The sequence below is a fragment of the Onychostruthus taczanowskii genome, unplaced genomic scaffold (genome assembly GCF_017590055.1).
Source record: "Onychostruthus taczanowskii isolate IOZ18803 unplaced genomic scaffold, ASM1759005v1 scaffold66, whole genome shotgun sequence".
In the NCBI taxonomy this organism is placed as follows: domain Eukaryota; kingdom Metazoa; phylum Chordata; class Aves; order Passeriformes; family Passeridae; genus Onychostruthus; species Onychostruthus taczanowskii.
The window spans coordinates 108983-128860 of NW_024504344.1; positions in this window are offsets into that span (position 1 = coordinate 108983).

Consider the following 19878-nt stretch of genomic DNA (forward strand, 5'->3'; position numbering starts at 1 on the left):
TGTCACACTGCAGGGGCCGACTGGGTTCTCAAACTGTCCTTCTTCAGAGAACATTTTAATTTTTATCTAATAAAGAATGAAGCCTCAAGTTGAAAGGACTTCTTACAGCCCATGTACACATGAGAAGGGTGCCAAGTCTGTCAGCACAAATACCCCAGGTTGCTGTTTCCTTGTATTGAAAGAATGCTACTGAGAAAAGGACATTATTGCATCTGAATTCTAAAAAAAAAAAAAAAAAAGGAAGAAAAGTGTCCACTGAGTATAAATTTTTCTGGGAAACTATTTCTGAATAGAGAGGTCTGAAATTATTCTAAGACCATTGCATTGTCTGTATCCACCCAGGAGTCAGGAATACACCACAGCCTGTGAGGCTGCGGGTTATGGAAACAACCTGTTCCCCATGAGCACACTAAGAGGACTCAGCCTGGTCACTGGTGGCTTGATGTGCAACACAACATCAGTTCCTCAGCCACTGTGGGCCTGAAAATTTGATGTGTTAATCTTCACAAACCCTTTGGATCATAGATAAAAGTTATGTCCATTACCCAGGGAAGGAGCCTGCAGCAACGAGTCTGAGGGAACTGCACAAAAACTAGAATAAAATGGGCTAAGAAAATGTCAGTTTTGTGCCTCAATGTTGTTTCAGAGTTTCTACCCCACCTAAGGCAAGCTGTAACCTGGCCTGTTGGGTGATGGGTTCTCCTCCCTGTTTCATTAATTCTTCCCAAAGTCTTCCCCTTCCCTAACAGAAGACCTGATCACTTCTCCCTCCGCCTCCTTGGTGCCTTTTGGAGTAAATGATGAAAATCAGCAATGGAGTGATGGGTGACATGTCTTCAACCTTTGTGGAATTTTCCATTCACTCCTGTGAACTGGGGCTTTTCTGACCCAAATCTAGATGAAAAATGTCCATAATGTAAAATTTCCCAACCAGATGCAGAACCCCTGGAGCAGTGTCTAATTTTAAAATAGTCAAGACATTTTATTTGGATTCTATTTTTCATGTAAGCACAATGGGGAATATTTCAGGGCCAGATTCCAAGTGTTTAGTAAAGGAAAGTTATTCCAGACTCAACAGGAAATATACTTGCCTGACACCTTCTAGGATATTCATTCCTGGCAACATGTGAGATACATGAGAACCTAAATCTTTAGGTTCTCTTTAGGAAAAAAAGAGTTTTTTTCCCTTGTAATTTTAGCTGCTTGGCATACTTATTCACACATTCCCCAGCTGGACTGCACTTAACCCAATTAAAAACATAGAATGGAAGAACTTGTGACCTTGTCTTCATTCCCATATTGACAGTGTAATACCTCATTATGTAAAAAAGCACCATTGACAAGTCTTGCACAGTGTAACGTTAGAAATTGTGTTTATGAGCACTTTGCTTCAATGTGAATATAGCCTGAGTGAAGTGTGTGCTGCTTGCCTCCTGCCCAGTCCTTAACCCTCCTATAGCCTTGTGCTGAGGCAGGGGCACAGAAAATCTAAACCCCACAATCAACAAGCAAAACAATCACAGGAGGTACCTTGATAAACAGCCAAGGCGTTTGTCAAACCCGGTGTCTGTAATTGCCTAAGACAAGGAAATGAAAGTGGAAATACACCTCACAAAGGAGAATTATCACAGTGAAAACTTCCAGAAGATAAAACAGCACTTCCAAGAAGCATTTTGACAGTTGTGCTAGAGAGGAACTGCAGGAGAACAGTGTAAGGTTGCCATTGTGGCCAGAAGTTGCTGATAAGATTGACCAGCCTTGCTCTGTGGAGGGCTGCTCATACCAGCAGGAAGGCCCAGATCAGCTGAGCTGCTGTGTCAAGCTGGTCAGTTGGCAGCCTCACACATAAGGCTGGCTGTAAAGCAAGGGCAAAATGTTGTGAAAATGATCAGCTTTTGACATTTCTCTTTCGTGTTCTAGAGAAGGCTTCCCAGACTTAAAAATATGCACCAAGAGAATTACCATAGCTGGTGCCCAGATCTGGAGGGGACTACCAGGGGTAAATGGCCCTTACAGGTGGTTTTAAGAATCCACAGCAAGAATAATGGTTTAATGGTTTAAATGCCTTCTCTGATTGACTTGAATTTGACCTCCCAGATGATAGTTCATCTCCAAGCTTTGCTGCCTGGGAGGCAAGCAGGCAGTGGTTTGAGTTGTCTCACATTATATAAAAATGAAATATTTAAGCAGGACCACAAGGGGGCTAATTATGTTTCCTGGAGAACATCTTCTTCCAGATAGATGTCCCTGAAACAAACTCCTGCCTGGTCTAAGGGATTTTCATACTGTCTTTGTAGTCCTGAGTCACTCTCTAACTTTGATCATGAATTGTGTCTTATACCTGTTCATGCCTCCTGATGGTTACCGGGAGTGAAGGCTCAATTTCGACAAACCAATGATTGAATCAGATGATGACAAACACAAGGAGCATTTATTGAGTTACATGATCCTTTATTACATAAAACAATGTTCCAACCATTAGCTATAATCTCGTTATGACTTATTATAGCCTTGTAACAACACAAACAGTATCCCACCTAACGTGCACACCATGAGAGCATGCACATTTCCAGCACAAACCCTGCTGGCACATCTGCACACCAGCTGCCCTGTGATGACAGAACCACCACTGACCCTCAGCCCCCTGGTGTGGCAACAGAAGTCATGTTCCCAACAACTAGGGAGGTTATCTGGGCTGATGCCCTGCCCTTCCCTTCTTGATAGGTCTCCTTGGGGTTTTGTCCTACATTTCTTTTTATCCAGAAAAACTGATCAACTGTCATTCATGTTTACAGCAGTGACTTTCTGCCTAGGTGTCACATAGATCACCAGGAAGGTGTTTGCATGTTCATCTTGCCACAATGTTATCTAAGTTTTCATCAGTCTAAAGAAAGCTGTTTAATTTTATCTGTTAGTTTCAACCAAGCTCTGCTAAGCTTCAGGTAATTTCTCTTTCTTATATCAGCTGACTTTCAGTTACAGTTTACATTTTACTCCATCGTAGGCAGATTTCAAGCAATAAGGGAAAGTCTTGCATACTCCTTCAAGCTGATGAACTACAATATTTCTGACCAAAATTAGAAAGAAAAAATAATATATATAGACATACATATGGAAAAGAAAGTTGTTGAACATTTCCCAGTAAACATTTTTGTGGCATTTCTATCACAACTGGAATATAAGGCTCCTCATAATTTCCCATATAAGCACACTCAGTACCAAATCCATCCCAGCTGGTTTCAGGACCAAGACAGATGCTGCACTACCTAGGCCTCATAGAAAGTTTTCCACTTTCATACACCATGGTCACTGTCATTAGGTGCACTATGGACAAAGCCAAGTAAGGCTTAGCAGCATAACCTTCCCAGCTCTGCCACCAGTCAGCAGAGCTTGAAGGCTCAGTTTTTGACTATCAGTATCAAGATACCCTCCAGCTTCCACCTGAGGGCAGTCTGAATGAATCAAAGGGCCAATGTAAAAGCCAGATGAGCAATGAAGTAAAATCAGTGCAACCAGGGGCAGGAATCTCAGGTGGTTGCAGTCAGCTGGCCTTCCCTGACAGAAGCCAAAGCTTTGAGAGGCTGGAGTTAACATCCTATTTAAATCTCTCAGCAGGGGCAGAGACAGGCCTGATGATCAACCTTGCTGGCTCAGAGTGAGTAATGACTCTACCATTTGTCTTGCTCACTGTATTTCTCCTCCCCTGTCCCCTCTTTATCCACATTTCTTAATCCTATTAAGTGTCTCACATACCTACTGTTACATTATTTGAGCTAAACGTTCCTGATAATTTCTCCTCATGTCTTGCCTAACCAATCCTTGGATATGAAACTTTCATAAATCTATGAAGCAGAAGCATGGATTCAGTGTGGAAGTATTTTTCCTCCTATAGCAGAAGTGGACTATCTGGGGATGAAACAGATGTATTTTAAATGTTTGTGGTATTGTAAAGTGCAGCTGTTTCCCAGAAAAGACGAATCAGATGTCTCCTTAAAAAATGCCATGGTACTTCTAAGGTACTTCCCAAAAGCTTTTGATAATTTAATGGGACTTTTTATAGCACCTAGCCATTTTCAATAATATTCATCAAATAAAAGATAGATATGTTCATCTGATTAAGTACATTTGCAACCAGTATGATCAATTTCTTACCAGCACTCATACCTACTTTATATCTAGATACTTCAAAAGGTGAGCAGTCAGCCCACTGATCAAACATGAGCATGAACCCCAGCCTTTTTGGTTATCTAGTTTCCTTACTTCAATCAGACACAGCATAAGAGCTTCTGATCATTGCCCTGCTCTCACCTTCCAGTTCAGGCTGCTGATGTGACAGACAGATGCTTGGACTGTTCAATTTGGATGAAGAAGTTGAAAGCAAAGATTCAGCCAGGAGCTGTTAGTCCAATGGATTTACTTCTAAGTGAGATGTGAGGAACCATCTGCTTTTGGAGCAGGGATTTGCATGCAATCTCCAGCTGCTCCCCAACATCTGAGCTCTTCCCTGGCACTACGTGGTGCTGCTCTTGCCTTTGTGAGCAGGTCAGTCCTTAGAATCCATGAACACTGCCATGAAGTTTCAGCTGGCTAAAGCATAGAATAATGGCAGCTTTGAAAGCTAAGACAGCCATGTATAAGGTGTAAAGAAATAATTACATATGCAAGAGGTATGAAGAAAAAATTACAAGAAATTGATTTAGAGACAATTTTAAAAAATCAGGCAAATGCTTAAAGATAGGAGCAGTATCCACAACATATTCTCCAACTTCTTCACAGGAGTTAGATTGTGTACTTCCTCTCTAAATGTCTTTGGAACCTTCCTGGTATTAGATCTACTTTTCCACAATGAAATTACCTTACAAAAAATACAGACTGGTTAACTCCTGAGAAGGTTGTGAAACTCCAAAAGGCTTTGGCAACAGGTAGCATGGATTTTCATGTTCTTTCTCTAGTTTTTGAGGTGAATTTCATTTTCTTTTTTCCTGTGGAGCTGGATTATGGTGTCCTTTAGGTCTAATAGGAGGTTTTTGATAGAAGTATCTTCGTCAGATTCCTTTGTTCAGACCATTTCTTTGTTATTCAGCTGGGTTTTCTTTTCTTTTTTTTTCCCTCCCCTTTTTTAATTAATTTGAAGCCCACTGCAACAAGAAAAGAAAACTGATCTATTTTCCTTCTCAACTGACACAGATCCAACAGAATTGTTCCCTTGCAAATCCTCCTTCCATACCATGCTTTATTCACCATTTTTCCAGTTCTCATTCCTTAATAGGCCCAGCTGTGTGTGTTTCTATTTGATCATACTGTGATGAAAACCAAAAAAGCTCCAGCATCTGTTTCCTCTTGTTTCCTCATCATCATCCTTCACCAGCTACTACATTCCATACCGCAGTTCTCCTGCCACCATTTTTTCTGTCCTTTCAGGTTTTTTTTGTCTCACTTAATGTGTTGATTTGGACGTGCTGACAGGTAATGGTGAGGTTGCTATGCCACTGTGTCTTATAACTATGGCTGATTAACTGAACATTTCCTAGCTTGCTCCTGCATGGCCTTTCTGTAAATGGAAATTAAATTATTTTTTAATTATGTCCAGTATTTCATGCTACAAAGCACCAGATACCTTTTCTCTCTCTTTGTAATAATCCAAATTACATGCCACTATTGAGGTACCAGGGTCCTGACCGTACTGGGACAGACTGTTTGTTTAGGTATTTCCAGTTTGGAGTGAAGAGTCCTGCTTGCTAATGTTAAGTACATGCCATGAACAGTATATAAAACAACACAAACATGAGCAGATGAGGAAATAATGCTTTAATATGACTGATCATGAAGTATAAAAAAAAGCACTGAAAATGGCTCACAGTACAGGACACAAAATGAAAACCTACAGCAGTGAAGCTTCTCAGAGCTTTGCCCACTCCCCTACTCCTCCATTCTTCCATGAAAATGCTGCCATTCAAATGTTTCCACACAGGCAATTGCTCTTGGTTTTAGGGCTTGTACTTCATGGTCTGGGGAGCAGTCAGAGAACTGGACTCAGTGTCAGAATTTGATTCTACCCTCTTTTACTTTAAAACCATTACCCCTTGTCCTACTGCTGCAAGTCCCAAGTGCTGCTAAAGCAATCCTTGGGAAGGTAACGGAGAAATTTCTCCTGGCAATTGTATCCAAACATATGAAGCACATTGTGATTGTGAGTCAGCATGGATGTTTGAAGGGGAAGTCATGTATAATCAAGCTAATGTCTTTCTATAATGAGATAGCAGGTTCAGCGCATGAGGGTAGAGCAGTGGATGTTGTTTACCTTGACTTCAGCAAAGGTTTCAATGCTGTCTTTTGTAATGTCCTGATGGACAAACTGATCAGGTAAGGAGTAGATAAGCAGACAGGGAGGTGGACTGAGCTCTGGCTGAACTGCTGTGTGCAAAGTGCTGTGGCCAGTGGCACAAAAGCAAGCTGGAGGCCAGACACTACTGAAGTAGCCTGAGGATCTGATACAGAGGCCAGTAGAGTTCAACATCCTTATTAATTACCTGGATGGTGGGACAGAATGCACCCTCTGCAAGTTTGGAGCTGGTACAAATGTGGGAAGAGAGACTGATAGTCCAGAGGATTGTGTTGCCTTCAGATGGATCCAGTGAGGCTGAAGATACTACCAGGAACCTCAAGTACAACCAAGGGAAATGTGAAGTACTTCAAGTCCAAGCAAGGCAAGGGAGGTGATTCTTCCCCTCTACTCAGCCCATCAGGAATGCTGTGTGCAGTGCTAGGCTGCCCAATAGAGGACAGGTATGGAAACACTGGAGCAGGTCCAGAGAATGTCCATCAAGATGGTTTTTAGAGATGCTGGGAAACAAGGCTAGGGGGAAAATTATCCATGGGTATAAATATGTGCAATCCAGATCCTTTTCAGTAGTGCCCAGTGATGAGGCAAGAGGCAATGGGCACAAACTGAAACGAAATGCAGGAAATACCATTTAAACATAAGAAAGAAAACACTTTTTCATTGTGAGGATGATCACACACTGGAACAGGATTCCCAGAGTGGTTATGGAGTCTGCACCCTTGGAGACACTTGAAACAATTCTGGACGTGAGCCCAAGCCAGCCTGTGTGTGCTGACCCTGGTTTGAAAAAGGTGAGGTTGAGCTACATGATGTTTACAGGTTCCTTTCAGTCCCAGCAATTCTGCAATTCTGTGGAAGTTCCCTCTCTTACCCTACACTACAAAGTTTTTGGTTTTTTTTTTTTTTTTTCGGGGGGGGTTTTTTTTTTTTTTTTTTTTTTTTTTTTTTTTTTTTTTTTTTTTTTTTTTTCCAGAGTGTGGAGTTATGACTTCCTTAAAAACCTCTCAAAGCCATTGTCTCTGTAAGAAAGGAAAGTTCCAGTCTAACTACCTTGAGGCAGTCCTAGCCTACAGGCAAATCAAGTATTCAGGTGCCGGCTGTTTCCTGGGCAAAGGTCTGCTACCTTAGAAATAAAACAAGGAAAAATCCACACTGACTAATATATCTTAGTGGAGAAGGCCTTAAGGCTGTTGTTTGCTGGCCTGTGAGGCAGCTAAACTTTGTTGATTTCTTGAGGCTTGCACTAGAATGGTCATTATTTCATATGCCCTAAGATACCATGAAGTTGAGATTATCTGCCTGCTTGTCTTCTGGCTTCTTTTTTTTTTTTTTTTTTTAAAGCCATGTCATCACGGCTAGGTTCCAGACAAGAGTGTCAACAAAGAGAACATGGCATGAGATCTTCTCCAAGAACCCTGGAGAAGGTGTTCCTGCTTTTTTGAGGTTCCTCTCTTATGGTTTGTGTGGACACTTTTAATTTGTTTCCCTGTTGCAGATGTCTACCAGTTCTCTGGACTTAGCTCCTGAACTTTTTGACTTTTTCCACTGAAATTAGAAAGAATGGGAGTGGGAAAAAAGCTGAAAGCTCTGAGAATCCACTTTTCTGTCTTTATTAAGTTGCAGCAAAAGCTTTTAAACACAACTTGTGGAAAACCATTTTCCCCCCTTTTCTTTAAATTTGCTTTATACCTGAAGGGGTTTCTCTATTACAGAAGTGGCTGAAGAGCTAAGCCCTGTAAGGAAGCCACATACCACTCACTGCTGCTCCACAGCAATGGATGCTAGGAGAGGGGAACATCCTCTAGCACCTGGTCTCTCTATGACAAGATAAAATTTTTTGAGGAAACACTCAATGTGAGCTGTAGTAAGGAGAATTTCAAGAGAAGGAGAGGAAGATGAATTAAAAAGGTATAAAACCTGTGAACCCAAAATATTTGGGTTAATGTTTACTCTCATTAAGATGTGCACTATTTACAGCCTATATTCTCACATCCAGGGATTTGTTTGATTACACTTACAGGCTTAACAATTTTTGCTGTTCAGAAATTGTTCAGACTATTCTATAATAATGATTTCGTAATGCTACTGGATTTAAATTATCTCAAAGAATCTTGCTCATGCTTTTCTATTAGGTAGACCCAGTAAGAGCCATAAACATTTTACTGACTCAAAAAAGCAGGGAGAGTGAAATGCAACAGTAAATTCAAGGTGATGGAACATGTTTGCAGCAGATTAAGTAATTTGACTTTTCTGTTTACTCTGTGAGGATGTATGTGCTTCTAAAAGTCAAATTATAGGTAGAAAAACTCTATGAGATTTATTGTATTGCACCAGACAAGGGTTCATCCAACTGCATGTGGTGCCTTCTAATTTGATGTATGAAATTAATGAAGCAGAAACAAGGTCATCTCAAATCAAAAAGACTCATCTTCTCTGCACAGAAAAGAATGCTACATCTAATCTAAAAAGCAGGATTGCTAGCAAGGGGCTGGAGCCTGAAAGTATGTGTAGGCAAGGGAGAGACTGCAATTAGCTGGAGGTGAAAGCAGTAATAAAAAATAAAAAGGCAAACCCAACTTTTTAAATGCTTTCAAATTATTACTATAACAATCTGGAAATGATCAGCATGATGTTTGCACCATTAACAAAACACATAATTCCAGTTCTGTAATGTTAAACATAGTGCCAAGGAAGACAATTTTGTGCCAAACTTTCTGTAACACCTGGTGTTAGGAAAATATGCTTTCTATTTCTCTGCTCTTTTATTAAAAGAAGACACTGCTGGTCTCATTCTCCTGAAAGTAAGCCATCCTTTCAGCTCTGCATGAGCATTCCATCCCTTTAGGAAGAAATGCTCTGTACATATAGCCAAACTCCATCACTAATCATGCACTTCCTCCAAACCAGAGAGATGACCTCAAGGTGACTCCCATCCCACTGGCTGTGCAAACCACCTCACTCATGTCAGGATGTGTGACCTTGAGTCCTGCTCAGGTGTAATTACTCATGCACAATTAGGTTGGCTTGCTTTAACTCATCTCACTGGACAAGGGCATGTGACACTCATATGAACCAGACCCTGATCTAACTGCTGGTCTAAATTCAGCACAGAAACATGAAAGTTCAGAACAACACCTCTTCATTTATTCATGTGTCCTCATCATTCTGCTCTGAGCCAGAACCAAAATCTGTGCTCTTAAGGAACTAATATCTTTAGTATCCTATTTTTACATAACCATTTTCAGCAGCATACCTTCAAACACTACCTAAAGTAGTTCAGGTCTACCAGGACCTCTTCTAGATGCAGAAATACATATCTGTAGGCAGAAAATTATGTGCATAAGATCTCACAGTTACAGAATCTTGTGCAAGGCACTAGTCTCTAACCAGAGATCTCTATAATAATATACCATAACACAGTTGTGGTAGGCTGGCCGTGGCCAGCTGCCAGCTGCCCACTCAGACACTCTTTCACTCCCCCTCCTCAACAGGCCAGATGAAGAAAATAGGATGGAAAAAGTCTTGGGTGGAGATAAAGACAGGGATATCCCTCAGCAGTTACCATCATGGGCAGAACAGACATGACTTGGGGAAAATAAATTTATTCTATTGCAAATTAAAATAATTGTTGACAGTGAGAAACCACAAGGCCCTGCTCAATTTTAATTCTTCACTCTTGACTCCTCTCCTTTGAAGGGGAGACAGACACTGTGTTTTGGCTGAGGAAGCCCCGAGGCACAAACAACCCTGTCTACTTCAGGGCCAGAGCCAGATTTCCAAACACAGGGCTCTTCCCTACTGAAAACTTCATTTGAAATAAAGGCTGATGGTATAACTTCTTGTTAGGGTAACAGGAACATTTGCACTCTGGATTTGTCTTGTGATGGGAATGCCACAGCTGTTGGACTGAGGGATCCAGGGATTTCTGACTTGGCTGTCCATAGGGTGAGGCTGCTGCCATTGCAGCCTGTAGGTCCAGGAAGTAACAAGGATGAGCAGGTGTCAAAGATGTCAACCTACACTGAGCAGATAAGAGGCCAGGCTTGATTACAAAGAGCAGGATTTTATCCTATGTCCACACAGAAACCAAGAGCACTCCCACAGGCATGAGAAACACAGAGGTCTTTATCCCGTTTCTCCTTTTCAGATGACCAAGTCTGAGGTTCACTAGTAGACACACACACTTTTAAATCTCTGGTACCTCAGTGCAAACCCCAGGTTCCTTACTCAGCCACCAGCTATAATCTTGGGTCTTTTCAGCTGTGAGCTGCCCAGTTCAGCTTGAAGTTCATGTGTGAGTCACATGGAAAGTGAGGTCACACCCTCAGTAAATTTGAAGATGCCACCAAGCTGATGGGTGCCACTGACACACATAAGGGACAGGATGCCATCCAGAGGGACCTGGACAAGCTGGAGAAGTGGCTCCATGAGAACTTCCCAAGGTTAAACAAGACCAAATACAAGGTTCTGTGCCGGAGTCCAGGCAATCCCCACTATCAATCCAGGCTGGGGGAGGATGAACAGATGAGGAACAGAAATGAGAGGCTGGACATGAGCTGGCAATGTGCACTCACAGCCCAGAAGCAAATCCAGAGCACTGTGGGCAGCAGGTGAGGGGGGATTCTGCCCCTCTGCTCTGCTCAGACCCCACCTGCACTGCTGCATCCAGCTCTAGGGTCCACAGCACCTTTTGGAGCAGGTCAGGATGAGGCCATGCAGGTGATCAGAAGGCTGGAACTCCTCTCACAGAGAGGTTGTCTGAGGTCTCTGGGGATACCTGGTTGCACCTTCCAGTGCCTAAAGGGGGTTTATAAAAAATATGGGAGCAGAGATTTTAGCAGGGCCTGTTTTGATAGAACAAGGGGTAAATGCTTTAAACAAAAAAAAGGCAGACTCAGAGTAGTTATAAGAAGAAATTTTTTACAATGAGGCTGTTAATACACTAGATCAGGTTGACAAGAGACTTATCCCTAGAAACATTCAGGACCAGGTTTAACAGAGGTTTTAGCGACACTGTTGGAAAGTGTGCCAGTCTGTGGCAGTAGAGTTGGACTAGCTGATTTTTACAGGTCTCTTCCAACCCAAAATATTCTGTGATTGCATGAAAATGGAAATAGGCTTTAATGAGAAGAAAGCACAGACTGCAGTTCTCAATTTGCCATGCTTGTTTCACCCCAATCTACTTTGATTCCTCCCTTTCTCACATTTAGCCCTTCCTGTAAATGTGCCATAATAATTGTCATTTGTCCTCAAGATTCCCCCAAAGCATTCTGTAAGCAGCTCTACACAGCTCTACAAGTTTCACCAGCCATCCCATCATTAGTTTTCTTTTTCCTGTGTGCATGTGGGAAACAGATTTCCTCCCTTCTTGATCAGCTACAAAATTCTGGTTGGGCCCTCTAAAGGCTTTAGTCATTTGCTCAATGGCCCCTCAGCTAATGACCTGGAGGCTCAGGCTTTTGCTGGTGTCTATTATCTTGTTTTCCTTAGGGCTTGTGTATTTAGGTGTTTAATTTATTCTTTTTCCTGCCTCTTATCTGTGTCTGTTATCTTTGTCTCTCATGCTGATAGCTGTTAACCAGATGTCCTTAGATTCCACTATCTTTGCATCGGTCAGGGCTTGGATTAAAGAGTTGGAATTAAAAAGACAGAAAGTGCAGAGCAGACCTGAGCATGCTAAAGGCTTCTGTTCCAGGGGCTCAGACCAACATATGAATCCCAAATTTCAGTTTACAAGAGGTGTCAAGCCTCCTTCCTCTCTATGTTTATCAGTTATTTATAAATATCACGGGAAAGACCAAGGCTGTGTGGAAATGAATGTGCTGTGAATTTGGTCTGCTATGAGCTGTAGACATTTTAGTAAGAGCTAGTCCTGATCTCATGGCATTGACAACAAAATTACACAACAACAAAATAATAGAATTTCAGCTTTATGGCTAAGGGTCTGGGACACAGACACTGAATGGCTAAACCTAAATCACACAGGAATTCTGTGACAGATTGAGAATTGGACCTTTCTTCCTTCCTCGTCTCTATCTAGTGATGCAGACACATCAAAAAATCAAAAAAATCAAAAAAATCAGCTTTGGAACTTTTTGCAAATACATAGGAACCAAGCTAAAAGATGAAATCAGTGCTCCTTCCAAGATGCTTGTCAGGTTCTCTTAAGGCTTACCAAGATTTTGTTATTCTTCAAGAGTCCAAAAGGGTCTTCAAAACTTCCAGTCACAGACAAATCATTCTCCTTGTTCCTAGAACAGACTTAGGAGTACTTTTGCATGACTATATGCTCCAGTGAGAAGGTCTCACCCAACCCAAATTCAGTAAGACAGATGGAAACATCAGAGGAAAAAAATAAAGAGCACAACTGGAAAATCCTAATGTAGATTACACTGCACAGTGATGTGTTCCTTTGTCCTTAGATTCAGCTCACAGCAATGTAAAAATTGTGGGTAGGAAACCAAAATTCTAGTGGAAAAACAAACTGCTTGGGAAGTCACTGCCAATAATTGTGATGCAATCCACACAATCCAAGGTGATTATTTCAGAGATTTCCATCCTATCAATGATTCCACATGAACTTTGTTTGAAATATAAACACTGCTGCTAATCTGCATTTTTGTTTTGTTGATTTTAAACCACTAAAAAACCACAACAATGATTGATTACAGCACATTAAAAATGATGTTAAAAAACGTTGGAACAGTGTTGCTTTGTTGCTAAGTCATTATTCCTGAGTACATGTTGGCAGAGCCAATGCAAGCAGCAAAGCCAGATTTGGCTTGAGTTTCTAAAAACATCATTTCTTTACAAAAAAGAATTTTCTTTTTGAAGAACATTTGGATGAAACTTTTAATTTTAATGGTGCCTGGACTGTAGGTTTCTGAATTAGAAGTTGTTTTATCTGAAGAAGGGGAAGTGAGTCAGAAGGAAAAAGCAGCAGAGATAATGTGTGATGAACAGAGTGCAACTGTTATGAATATGAACGAGGACAAACTTTCTCGAGAGAAAGAGGTTCTCATTTATTTAAATAGCTACAAGGAACAGACTGCCCAGGATAGGCCTGAGCACTCAGGCAGCGACTCAGAAAACAATAAGTACGTGTTCCCAAATGTACTGGGTTCTCCCCAGAAAACAAGTTTCCAAAAAGAACCAAGCTAAATTGAACTTCCCCCTTTTATAGCCCCCTTCGAGTCCAGGATTGGTGGATTTTGGATCCGCACGGTGATTGGTCCGCTTCCAGGCCTCTCATTGGTCTTTAATGACGTTCATTCAGGCCAATCATTTCTGCAGGGCATTGAATGATTGGTCAGTTGCTCTGCCCAATCTTCCTCATCCTTGCTCTGCCCGCCAGACTGCCCTTCCACCAAACCCTGCACCCTTCCTCCAGAGCATTCTAACAATTCTAACTCTTAACATAACATAATCAATACAATATAATTGAACTCTAATATAATTTAACATAACTTAACTTTTACTTATAACACAACCTCCATTCCCTGTTGCCCTGTTCTTCTTAGGGTGAAGAAGAAATCTTTGGGAATCAAATTTACCCAAACACTGGAGATAGTAGAGAATTAGAGATACTCTTATGCTCTCACAATGTAGTCATCTTCATCTCTCTTATTTAACACAATATTTTTTTTAGTATTATATTATTTTTTTAAATTATCCAGATTTGGCACATTTGTTTGGTGATGTTTGTAAAATCTGTATAATCATAATATTGGACACAATATATTTAAAGAAAGGTGCATGCTCACTTATATGTGCAGGAAGTTTTCCCTTTCAAAGTCTGCAATAAAAAACCAAAATTTAAATATAGTATATCAGGAGACAACAATTCAAATTGGAAATAACCTTTCCACAAAATTTAGAAAATAATAAAAATACAATTTCTTAAGTCAATAAATTTATGCTAAAATTCCAGTATCATACTCCTGAACAAAGTAAAAAACACGCAAACAACAACAAAAAAAAAGCATAGTTTGTAATGAAGGAATAGATATCTTGCTGGAAATATTTGATTATTTTTTCTTTCCCTAACTGCTGTTCTTATTCTTTGCAGGTGCAGGTGCTCCTGTTATCAGTTAGTAGTTGGTTTATGGCTAAAATGCTTTAGTTTATCCCATTAGGCATGGGTGAGAACTGTTATCAACTCAGAGGCAGGCTCTAACTCAAATTTCAGGCATCTACATGTAGTTATCAGTAGTGGATGACTAAGCTGCAGGCATCAAAAATGAAAATGGAATCAATACCTCTAGTATGAAACCAGCTGGGAGATACTTTAACCTGGTTTGATCAATGTGTGTTCCAAAACCAGCCTCATTTTTTGAACAAAATGTTCCTTTTTGATTGTAAAGGTAGCTGAATCAAGCCTCCCATTCTGTTTCTGGACCAGAGGAGGGACCCTTCTCTTCAGACAGATCTTCTGAGTGCATTTAGAGACATGTAACCGAGTGGGGTGATTGCACTTGATTACATTTCCATACTTTAAAATCAAACTTGGAGCATGCCTTGGTTTGAGACATCACTCCTTCAAAATAATTGTATCCAGGACATTTTTATACTGCCCTGAGAAATGGAAGTTATTCCTTTTCCTGTCCTTTTTTTTTTTTTTTCTAGTGACAAATGAGAAGGAACCAGAGCCAAGCTGAGAAGAGCCAACACCTGCTTTTGCAGAATTTAGGACATGCTCATCCTTTCTCCTCTGTTCCTCTCTGTTATGGTGCAAACAAACCATGAGCAGCACCAGCTCTCATCCAGCAGTGCTTTTACTCATTAACCCTGGGGTAAATAAATGGCTGCATGCTGGCAAGGGTATGGGAAAATCAGATCTTTCTTGATATTAAATCTTTAGTTTTCAGCTTGAAAATGTTTTCTTTACCTGTTGACCCTTCATAGTTTTTCAGTTACTCAAGGTAAAAGTAAAATAAAGAAAAAAAAGCGCCATTTTTTGTTGCTTGGGGAAATTTTAAACCCAGCTTAATTCTGGAGCTGTGGTTCATGTCCAGAGCTCTTTGATAATAGAGTCTATAACCGAGGGAATTGCTTAATTCTGCTCAGTTTGCTCATCTCCACTCACAGTCATAATGAGTTCCTGAATAAATTAAATGATAATTAATTGTGTGACATTTCAGACCACGTGTTGTGGATTTTAGAGTTAAGATTTCCTGATGGAATCCAATCCATGGGTTTAGTTTCTCCTTGTTTACTATAACAGTTTTCCAAGCTTTTTCATACTGAAGAGCTTGCAATGTGGCTCCATGCATAATAATCAGATCGGGGTAAGGTTACATAACAAGAAAGAACTTCACTTTCATCCTCTCTTGGTAATAGATGAGCAAGTCAGACAGGAAATCAGTCTGCTTTCAAACAGGGTATATTAAAAAATTTATGATGCAACGATATCTTGTACTCCCTGGGTTTAGAGGAAAAAGCATGGTTTGATAAAGAGGCATCCTATACCCAAAGCAAAATGGTAACACAATTGCAAGTGTACAACATGAAAAAGAACCAGTGACAATAGCAACACTGCCATTAATCATTCTGTTGAGGATAGCTATTTATCAAGAGATGAATCTCTCAGCAACTGTGGCTCACATGGCTTGAACTTAAAGAGCCCTGAATGATCCTTGAAGGATAAAGGAAATGTTAAATTTTCACATAAGTAACACAGCCTTTGCTTTCCTGGGTCAGGAGAAAAATATGTAACTACCATTCAGGCCATGATGGTCCAGCTTGTGCTTGTTGCAACAAATCACAGAAGAAGCAACAGGACAATGAAGAAGAAAGGTCTCTCTCAGTTTCCCCTCCAATTCTCTAAATACAAGTGTCCCAAGGAGGAATGACCTTTCCTGTAGAAGAGGACCTGGTTGCAGCCCTTCTAACAGTGATCATGTGCTGATTTTGGCAGGGATAGAGATCATTTTCTGGGACACCCCAGAGGATAAGGCACCATGTTCAGGCTATGAAGCTGGGGGAAGAAGGAAAGGGGGATGTTCATAGTGATGGTGTTTGTCTTCCCAAGCCCTGGTTGGGTGTAATGGAGCCCTGCTGAACAGCTGCCTGCCCTGGGAAAGGATGAATTAATTCCTTGTGTTGCTTTGCTTGTGTGCATAGACTTTATTTTACCTACTGAACTTAGCCCATGAGTTTTCTCACTTTCATTGCTCTGATTCTCTCCCTATCCCTCTCCAGGCAGGGATTGTCTGTGTAGGGCTGGTTTTGCGCTGGCGTTAAACCACAGCAGGTGTTCTTCACCTGCCTTCGCACAGGGCCTTGCAGAGTAGTCCTAAGGCAAAGAAGAGACATTCCCAGGACATTCACCTCTTTCCAGGAGGGCAGGAGGTGGATTAACAGGCATGGAGCCCAACTCATCTTCTCAGAACCAGCCCTAAGTTTCCTACAAATCAGAAGCCTCAAAGGAGGGATACAGAAGTTGTTGCCTGAGACAACCTTCCTGGCAGAGGTGGTGGCTCAAAGTCAGCACCAGCCCTGAGGATTGGAGCTTCCTCTGCTGCTGATATTACTGAGGGGAGACTCTGGTGTGTGGGTAATTGTGTGGGCACAATTTCCCACTGAGGAAGGGGAGTGGGGAAATGCTTGTGGTGCCAGCACATCAATTTCTGCATCTGGTATTCAGGACACTGTTTCCCCTGGCTTCAATGAGGGAAAGAAGACACACTGTGTGCTGAGGGAAGTTTGCCCTGCTGGCATTGTATCTTTCCATCTGTTCTGCAGGCAGACTGAAAACTTCGATGTCAAGAGCAGTGACATTAACAAAGTACTTTTTCCTCTCTTTTTTTTTTTTTCAGAAAAAAAACCCCCATAAAATTAAGAGAATCAGAAAGAAGTGGATAAAAGTGCATAACTTTCCACAGGCACTTCTCCTCTGAAGAGAGAAAACAGTCTGGGTGGATGCTGAGTTGAAAGAATTCAAGAGTGCATCTGTCAGTTAACAGTGATTTGGCTTGAATGATGCCTTCCCAGAGGAAAAAGGTAACTCATAAAACTTTCCTTCTGGAAGCTCTCAGATTCCGGCTAATTAATTGCAGTGAGGTATCTTTTAAACTAGAGGTGTGCCAAGGCAGATCCAGTTGCTTCTGAATCACTGTTGCCAAGACTTTTTATTATTACTTTAAAGACCATCTCCATCATATATCAATGCAAAAATCCTTGGCAGTATAAAGATAACGCAGAAATGCAGCAGTTTATTTATAAGAAATAGTATCGCAAAAAAGATAAATGGGGAGGAAGCACAGAAAACCACAGCTTGCTATGAAGCTTTTGAACTTGACCACCTTGGATAAAGGTCTGTGCCTTGCAGGCTCAGGGGCTGGTGAGCACTGCAGCTGCTTTGCCAGGTGAACAGTTTGGGGAGACTACATCATCCCCCTCTTTAAATCTATCCCTGTACAGGTGTTCAGGGCCTTCCTCCCTACAACCATACTGAACTGGCTAGGAGAATGCTATTTTTTCCTGCACCTTCTTTCCCTGACATGACACCTCATGTGCTGGGATTTGTCCTCTAGTGAAAGTTCTTGCTCACACTCCTGGGGTTTTGCAATGCAGCCTGGGCACAAAAATTCACTGACTGAGCAGGAAGGAGCTCTGTGGGCTCTAGGAATCACACTGGGGCTGTGGATGCTACTCCAAAGATCATTGGAGTCTCTTTCCATGCAAAATGCAAACTGATGTGTTTGACTTTGCTCTCTCATGGCAATTCCCCCAAAAGCACCAGCTGACTTGTGCTTATTACAAAGTAAATAAAGAAATTCTCCACAATAACCTTCAGCTTTATTCCTGATCACAAATCTGGCATAGGTAGGACACACTGTTGTACCTAAACTAATAAATAAGGATAATCTCATTACAGTTTACTAATGCCAGTTAAGAAAGCTGTATAGACAAGGACATTTGCTTTTTAACTAGCAATAGCAGGTGATGACAAAACCCTCACAGAGAATCCTGCCAAAGCAAACAAATTCCATATTGATGTTTGTTTCTTTTTGCTTTTCACTGATATTTTAACCTGTGATAAGACCACAGCTTTTCTCATGATGGGTAGATTGACCTATATTAACCTTTACCAGATTTCTGAATCATATAGAGGATGTTCAAATAAGAGGGTAACAGCTAACCTCAGAAAAACCTTGATGAACACCTTGTAATTCATCTGCAATACTGAGAGATGAACAGGAAAGATTGAGGTCTGTGGCAAACAGTTTTGTTTTGACATTGTATTCTTCTCCAAAACAAGGAAAACTAAGGAAAAAAAAAAGAGTGCACAATGACCTAAATAAGCTGTATTTTATTATGCTTAAACATGAAAAGCAGAGTAGAATGTCCACTGTTTATATCCCTGAGCCCCACAGAGCCACAGATGGAGGTTGCCACTTTGAATTTTTTAATGAATGTTGTTCCCCAAAAAGTGCAGAGGAATAATAGGTAGCAGGAAACTTGCTCAACTATTAATGATGTCACTCTGTGAGAAAGATGTAGGAAAAAGAGATAATAATGACTATTACAAAGTGGGAGAATGAGGTGGAAAAATAAACTACAATTTCAAAGCCATAAAAGCACTTGGGAGGCAGTTTTTCATCCACCTTTTTCTATGTCTGACTTTTTCACATAAGAGCAGAGAGCTCTCAATAGAAAGACAGTTTGAAAAGATTGATGAGAGCTAACAGGACCTGAATGTTCTTTTACAAATGACTGTGCATTTGGATTTAATATTCAGGCTTATTAAATGCAAAAGTGTAAAACTCACAGTTCTGATTCAAGACGGAGACCAGAAAAATGGTTCTGCAAGAGGTCTGAGGCAGGGACTGTACAGCTGGGGATGTGCTCTGAGCCTCACCATGACCTCCCATGCTCACATTCTTTCCTGAGTAGGTGCCTTCTTGGGGGACATCTAAAGGGGCTGTCTCCCCTGCTTAATTACCAGAGTTCACACAGTAATCAGAGTCCTGATTTACATTAAAACACTAATTTATTATCTGCAGAGGTTTGGCAGCTGTTGCAAGAGCAGACGATGCAATTCTGCAGATTTATTTTAAAAAGGCGGTCAAAATGACAACTAGAGCAAGGAAATACCACTAGTGTCCTGAGTTAAGCTGAATTCCTTCATAGAGGACAGAAATTTGCCCTTGTTCAAGGCACCTAAATGTGTGCTTACATTAAAGATATGTTTAAACTCCTTTGATTATAACAGAGTTAAAAGTATGCTTAAATATTAGCATATGTGTACGTGATTTCACAGAAGTTTGCAGTCTTGAGTCAGAGTCCAAGCTAACTAAGACAACCAGCTCATCCTGAATTCACAGAATAAATTTTTATTGCTATTGATAAAGAGCACCAAATTTGTATGATGTAAATGCTGCATAAGCTGTCCCAAAAGTTTATTCCTCCTATGGGATATATATTTTTTGATAAAAGATGAAGTCTGATATGTTGCATCATCTGTCTACAATCATGATAACATGATGCTTTTCAAATGAAGCAAGTGCTTAAGATTTTACTTAATTAGTAAG